Source organism: Mus caroli, unplaced genomic scaffold (genome assembly GCF_978045245.1).
Source record: "Mus caroli unplaced genomic scaffold, Mus_caroli_1 scaffold_1, whole genome shotgun sequence".
NCBI lineage: Eukaryota > Metazoa > Chordata > Mammalia > Rodentia > Muridae > Mus > Mus caroli.
The window spans coordinates 159158405-159166676 of record NW_028227256.1 but is presented as its reverse complement, the minus strand read 5'-3'; the positions used below and the strand labels follow the sequence as shown (position 1 = coordinate 159166676).

General features: G+C 39.1%; 1 long non-coding RNA gene across 1 annotated transcript; it reads left to right on the top strand.

Annotated features, from left to right (window-relative positions):
* The first annotated feature begins 823 nt into the window (after nucleotides 1–823).
* On the top strand, nucleotides 824–5215 carry LOC147006180 (uncharacterized). Its single transcript, XR_015046548.1, has 3 exons — nucleotides 824–887; nucleotides 3628–3709; nucleotides 5101–5215. It is a non-coding gene; the product is annotated as an uncharacterized LOC147006180 (long non-coding RNA).
* Nucleotides 5216–8272: the final 3057 nt, after the last annotated feature.

The window sequence follows — 8272 nt, the reverse complement described above, 5'->3', positions numbered from 1 at the left end:
AGTTTTTAAATGAAGCCATTTTATATCAAATTTTAAATTACAATGAAGATACAAAATATAGTGGAAAGAGCATTAGTATTTCCAGGCACAAAATTTTTGCCATAGTATTCAATTCTTCCTCAAAGAAATACTATCACCTGACAATGGGGGAAACCTGTATACTTTACTTTGATAGTATTTATAGAACATGGTATATTATCAATGTTACCCCTTCATGTGATAATTTATAGATGAGAATACTAATAGTAAAATTGGTGGGCAATCTCTGAGCCAAGGGAAATCAGAATTTTAAAAGAAACGTAAAACCAAGAGAAGTTGTGAGAAACAGACGCATGATCTAATTTCAGTAATTTCGTTTTTAAAAAGAAATATGATTAAAACAGAAGAAAGACAGGGCCATAAGAGAGCAGGGCTAACCGCTGGTCCAGCAGCCTTCTGAGTCAGTTGTGAATATGCTGAGCACGGAGAGGCTGCTGTGAGTGCTCCACTGGAAGTTACCTGATCACAGCCACAACAGCAAATCCTCCTCTCAGTTAAATAAGAGGTGGCCACCCCAACATAAATACTTAGCCGTGCTGATTTGAGATCAATCAATTTATAGGATCATTTTAGCATCAAAGCATGAATTATATATTTCCTTTGAGTGGGAAAAGTATATGGTTTGTCTGGAAGACTGAACGATGGAGTTCTGAAGTGCATGAACCAATAGAATGAACAGTATGCACTAATTCTATCTTTTTCCTGTCCAACCCCCTGCCTACCTTTGCCTACTTTTGTTTCACGTGGTCACTTGGAGCTATTAAATATGGAGAAGCCAGAGTTTCTTTGCAACTTCGAGTTCCTCTGTGCTTGGAGGGAATGGGAAGAACTTGATGGGTGATACTCAGGTGAGTTAGAGCGTCAAGCCAGTGTCAAGAACTTCAGATTCCAAGTCTGATAGTAGATAGTTAACGTGTAACCTTGAATATGAAAAATCCCCATTAAATTTTGTTTCTTTATCTGTAAAATAAATAAATAAATGCTATAAACTGTAAAACTATACACAAAAATGAAATATTTGTCATGCTTTTCTGCACTTACAATTGGACTTGCCAGGTCACTTAACACACACACACACATACTAGTCTGTGATGGCACATGAACAATAAAGCAGCCGGATTTCCCAAGTGTTTATTTCCTGTCTGTATCGCTTGTCTGAAGCAAGCAGCCACACTGAGAACTCTGAAGAGTTGTTGAGTCTGCAGTGTGGGTGTATAGGACAGAATTCTTAGGATACTCTTTTGAGGTCTTCCTATCATAAAGTGCAAAGGCTGAAAAGGATTTCTTTAACTTCTCCATCTTCCCAATGATGGATTTATGGGTACAGAGACATAACTATTTAGGATTCCTAAAATTCTGCTTCTACTCTGTTAAGTAATTAAGTACTTAATTTGAAAGTATTGCAATAACACACACTCTACTAATTGATAAGTATGAATATATTTAAGTTTAATTACAATATATTTAAACATTCATTTTCCTCAGATTTTTTAAAGGACCAAGATATTACTCTAAATAGTCCAAAAAATTATGGTGAAAAATGTTATAACTCTTAGGCTACACCCTCAAAGAGGTACAAGCCATTCAGGAAAACAAAATGAATTCTCTCAATACATATGCTTTTCTATATATTTCAAGGGGACAAAAAAGCACAGTGAATAATAGAGACCGTGTATAATCTATATAACCTGTTTATACTCTCCATGTACAAATCTTACTAATTTTATTTTTTCATAATTATACTAGAACTGCAACTTAAAGTCTCAAGCTCAGCAACATACACAAGGAGACTTCCCACCAGCTGCTGCCAGTTTTTCCCTTTTTGATTCACCCTTACCCCACTCCATATATATGAGATGATAACATATATATGAGATGATAACATATATGTGAGATGATAACAGTCGAAAACGGAGTAGTCTGGATGTGACCTACTTTCTTGTTTTCTCATCTTAGCTATGCCTGGGGCCACCTGTTCAACAGGAATGGCAGATAAAGGGTTTGAGATAAAATGGGGAGACTACTTAGACCCATAGAGACCCTCAATGGAGAGCTGGGGTTTCTTTAGAGGACCATGACTCCCTTGCATAGCCCGGTCATCAATCTCAGGTCATGTACCAAGTGGGAAAAGACATGTGTTCACTGCCTATTGCTGTCATCACAAGTTGCCACAAGCTCTGTAGTTTGAAACAGTTTCCATCTTATAGTTCTCTGGGCCAGAAATCTAGTAGATTCACAAAGCCACGATCAACATGAGAGCTCCCATGGACTCTTACCCAAGGCTGCTGGGAAGCATAGGCTTCTGGGCTTCTTCAAGCAGTTGGCAGGGTTCTGTTCTCTTTCATCTTCAGGCCATCAGTAGTGAGTCCTGTTCTGACTCTCTCTGACACCAGCCATACAGTGTTCCGGACTCTTAGTGGCCCTTGCAGTTCGTTGGGCCCACTAAATAATCTGTAATCAGTTCTTACAAATGCATATACATATCAAATCTGAAAGTGATCTCACATTACAGAGGTTATGGTTTGGACATCTTTAGGTGGTCTTTGTGCTTCCACAGAACTGCTCTCTGACATCAGGGAAGTATTGTTACATTCTCTATGTGCAGTGGGCTATTTCCAGGAGTCCTCTACTACAGACTCCTCTTTTAAAGGTTTTGAAGAAAGCATCCACTGTGCCTGTTACTCTCTATCATGTGACCTGGTCTTATGCTGGCTTAGTTGTATAGAGATGGAAGCATGGCCTGGGACATGAAGAGGAGCCAAGTTCTCAGACCAAGTAGCCCTCACCACAAGGCTTTTCCTCAAAGCTGTCCTGATCCTTTCTCTGTCTGCCAGAGCCCTTCTCCATGATTCTGGCTGTTTGAAATCAATAAGAAGGGAAGTTGATTGAAATTTGATAGGCTGTTCTTCTTTGGAAAACTTGGAGCAGGCAGTTTTATGTCTTACAAATTTAATTTTTTAACAAAACATCCATCTGTGTATCCTTAGCTATGAGATGTCTCTGTGGTAATAGCTAAACCATTCACCAAGTTACGGGGTATTTAAGAAGAGGACAAACACTTTCCATATCCAAATCTATGACCACATTTTTATATTGTTTCATACCTGTCATTTTCTCTTGCTATAGAATAGCTATCGTCATGCTGTAAATAATCTACAAGTTAATAATTAATATGTATATCCTCTCTATATTAAATGCATACCGCCATAGGCTTAGATTTTTTTTAAGTATTGAGGAGCACAAAAATAATACATCATCAAAGGCCTTCACATGTCTTTCTCAAATTTTGGCACAAAATAGATGAAATCAGGTGAGTTCAGGGTAGTATGATTGTAGATATTGGAGCTAAACAGCTTGACAAAGAACCCACAAATGAAGTGGACCCTGATATATATATATATATATATATATATATATATATATATATATATATATATATGCTCAAGCTTATTACCTGGGCTCAAAACTGGGCATAAGAGTGATTCAAATGTGGGATGAAAGTTTGATGACAAGCAACTTTATTGCCTGAGCCATCTCACCAGGTTGATCCTGGTATCTTAACTCAGTCTATCTTCTGTGTTTTCCCAGATCCCATTATTTCCCAGATCATCTTGTCATGTGCCTAGAACACCACAGTACAACCATCTGCTCATTTTTATTTCTTAAAGAGGTAAGTTTTTTTTTTTTTGAAAGTCACTTAACACTCAAACTCAACCTAATGCTGTCTTATAGAGAGAGAATAGCTAATAATCACTGGAGAAATGGGTGAACATTTTTGTTAATACTATGTCATCACAGAGCAGCAACCAGACCAGATCTAGTTTCCATGACTTGAGTCTATAGGTGTTAGGATGGTACCGAGTCTACCTGTACTGATCAATGTATTTAACCACAATGTCTCTCTCTCCCCTGAGATTATGACTGCTGAGATGAGCTGAGGCCAGGAAGTATGCAGTGTGTGCTCACCATGTTGCCTAAGCCTGTCACATAAGCAGCATGACTCACGTTAGTCATGTCCCTACTAGAAGCCCGGAAGCACCCTGCCTGTGGTTTATAGTTAGCAGGAACTTACTAGATAGCCTGTAGGCCTTGAGTGATTACAGTGTGCCTCTTTCCTAATGTGTATCGAGCTATGCAATAACATAAACTTTGCTACAAAACTACAGCCCTTTCAGAGAATAAGGACAGGGAGAGAGTGCTTCCCAAGACACAGTAATAATCCATTCATCTATGATGGAGTGAACAGCTGACATGCCTCCCAAGCAAGTCTTGTGTTTATCGTCAGCTTATAATTGAAATGCTGCTTGTTTCTTTCTTTCACCTGCCATGACACTCCGTACTTGCCCTTTGACAATGTCTTTGGTTTAAACTCAAAACCTCGTGGGGACTGGGACTATGATCTACCTCCATCAACACTGTGTCTGCAGTTATATGTATTGGAGAGGAATAAATGAGTAAGCTAAAGACTATGTTGATTGCCTTGTTTTATTTCCCATTATTATAGCAGAACACCACAGACTGGGTAGTTTACAAACAATGCAAGCTTATTTGGATTGCGATGCTAGAAGCTAGGAAGTCCAACACAGAAGAGTCACTTCTAGTAGGACTTTCTTTTGACCACAAACATCATTGCATAATATTGACTCCTACTATAATCAGATCCAAGTCTGGAAACTCACATTCAACTCCAGCAAGTGTTCTACACACACACACACACACACACACACATACATGCATACATGCACAATTAAAAGAAAAAGAAAAGTGGAGATGATATTTGTGCCCACAAAGTTAGTTTTCATTTGATTTTCAAATACCTTGAAGAGATAAGGCTAAATCTATCCATTTTATACTTAAAGAAATTAAGGCACACAGAGGTGAAAATGCTCACCAAGGTTACAGGTGCCAAGGGCCAGAGCTGAGATTAGACCACGGGTATGACAGTTAATACTGATTGTTAAACCAACAGGAGCTAGAATCACCTAGGAGACAAGTTTCTGGTGATGCATATGAGGAAGCTTCTGGATGGGGTTAAACTCAGAATACTGATCTTCATTATAGGTCATTCCATGGGCGGTGTCCCAGACCAAGTGGAACACCAACAATCACCTCTCTGCTTCCTGACTATGGATACAGTGTGGCTAGCTGCCTCCTATTCCTGTCACTGTGGCTCCCCTCCACGATGGACTGTACCTGGAAGTATGAGCCACAAACCTCTCCTTCCTTAAGTTGCTTTTGTCTGATGTTTTGCCTCATGTCTTCGTTAGGGTAACATTGCTATAATGAAATACCATGACCAAAGTACAAATTAGAGAGAAAATTATTTATTTGGCTAATGCCATTTAAATCACTGTTCATCATCTAAGAAAGTCAGGACAGGAACTCAAGCAGGGCAGAAACCTGGAAGTAAGAGCAGAGGCCATGGAGAGATGCTGCTTATCAGCTTACTCTTCATGGCTTGATATGTCTGCTTTCTTATAGAACTTGGGACCAGCCAGCCCATGGACAGCATTATCTACAATAAGCTGGGTCCTCCCCCATCAATCATATTTTTTTAAAAAAATGCTTTATAGGCTTGCCTAAAACCTGAGGCATTTTCTCAATTGGGGTTCCTTCCAATCTGATGACTCCGGCTTGTGTCAAGTTGACATAAAACGATCCAGAACACCTCAGTAATGAGAAAAGTAGCTAACATACACAGTCTGATTGGCATGCTACTTCTTGTACAGGAATATCTAAAATACCATCCAAAAAGTGGGCATTATCACATAAAAGACTCCAGCTACAGTCTTTGTGTACCATATCTGTCTGTAAGTATCTGACAGCTGTGCAAAACATATATGGTGATTATTGAAGAGTTCATTTTGAATTTAAGAAAGAATATCCATTTCTCTACACAAAAAATAAAGTAGCTATGGAAATGTGACCCTCTATGACTGATATATAGATGACATCTCATCAGACTTTTCATTATGGTTTTTGCATTAGAATTTAAAATGCTCTCCAAATGTATCAAATGACCCTTTTTTAAAAAAAAAAAATCTTTAATCTGTTTTTACAGCCCAGTCTTTATCCCCCTCCCGGTCTTCAGCAATGACTTTTAACTCTTTTTCCTAGATTGTACTTCTGAGCACACTTTGAAAATATGCTAGATTAAAACTCATGTATAGAATCCAGCCATCTGGGACCCACATCCTCTTAGGAGAAGAAAAGCTTGGCTGCCAAAGCCACACACTATGATTAAAGCACACTTTGAAAATATGCTAGATTAAAACTCATGTAGAGAATCCAGCCATCTGGGACCCACATCCTCTTAGGAGAAGAAAAGCTTGGCTGCCAAAGCCACACACTATGATTAAAGGCAACCAAAAATCAAAAGAAACAGAGAGAAAGTGCCAAGGACTCGCAAGCTTGAGGAGATTAACTTCACATCTCTCAATAACCACAAAAAGGGGCTGGAGAGATGGCTCAGTGGTTAAGAGCACTGACTGCTCTTCCGGAGGTCCTGAGTTCAAATCCCAGCAACCACATGGTGGCTCACAACCATCCGTAGTGAGATCTGACGCCCTCTTCTGGTGTGTCTGAAGACAGCTACAGTGTACTTACATATAATAAATAAATCTTAAAAATATATATAAAAAAATAACCACAAAAAAAATAGTTTTGCAAATATGTACTTCCTTTCTCTGAACAGTTGATGGGCCACCAATGTTTCAGAAACATGACCATGTGACTGTGTGACCAGCCTTGTAGAGTCAGCTGATTCCAAGTGCCTCTGAGTCCTAGTGGGGACTCCTCAAATAACCACAGAACCAAACCTTTATGAGTCCTTATGATCAACTCTAGAAAATTATATGACATCAGCCACTCTCTGTAGGGTCAACACCTCACCACACATGCCACAGCCCCACTTCCTATATTTATTAACAAAATAATACATCGAATCTAGTTGCCATAGAAACTGATCATTTATTCAGTAAGGAAATCTATGTGATATAGAAGATTGAGGGGGAAAGGGCTGTCCTCCAAAGCTCATAATGTTAATCATGTTGAAAGATGGCAGTGTACCAAGAGATTAATTGCTGCCATATTTGCCTATGTAGACTCAGCCTCACACTTCCTATAAAGTTTTCATCAGAAAAAGAGCAGGGTTTCGTCATAGGGAAAACAAATGTCTTATCTGTGCTACTAGAAGAATCTGGAGTATTTGAGAGTTCAGTGAAGATGGTGGTGCTAGCCAAGAAGCATTTAGTAAGCACAAATTTTGTACTAAACAATGGTGTGGGAAGTTGATATGGAGATTGCAGAAGCATAACTCAAAGGTCCACTGTTTCCAAAAGAAAAAAAAAGTTTCTGCTGAGGATGGCTGACAACTCTCTCTTTAAGTAGTCTGGCTCCGTGTCTCTGTCCCTTTCCCTATCGACACCATCACTTGAAGCCTTTATGGCTTCTCTTGGCCTGTCCGTGCCTAAAACATTGCTATTCATGGACACTGGGATCATGGCCTTTGCTCCTCCTGTACAATCACTCTAAGGTCATTGTAACCTGACAGATAACAAATCTGAGCTGTACCTGCAGACAAAAATTGTATAACTAAAAGATTCATGTATCTAACGACCCACTGTTCATCCCCATTTGGAAATCCCAAGACTCATTGTGTCCAAAACTGAATTCATTTAATACCCATTAAAATAATTCCTTCTTGTATTTTTTTCTGATTTCAATTTTTTTTAGAACAAACACTTTCTGGTTTCAAATTTTTATTATAATTCTCCAGTAATCAGAGCAGTGGTGTTGGCATGAAGGCAGGCAAAAGGCACAGGAGAGACTGGGTTCAGAAACAGCCCCACCATGGATGGCATAGTGTTTTCCCACCAAAGGGCAATGTGCAAAGCTAGATAGCCACATGTGAAGAGTAGAAAGTCAGCTTATATGACACACAAAGATTAACTCAAAATGCATCAAAGGGCAAAGCTAAAAGCTAAAACTAAAATTCCCAGGGCAAGCTATAGTCAGCTCCCTTGGGTAGGCCAATGCTTTTGTAGATATGACTACCAAAAATTCAACCAGAGTCAACAACCCAGCTATTAATGGGCAGAGGAGACCAAAAAAAGAATTCTTCAAATGCTATATAAAGAAAGCCACCAAGCATATAGAACACACCAACAGTCCAGGAAATAGGAAGCAGAAGCACTGGTGGATCTTAACGCCTACTAGAATGGCATACAAGTCA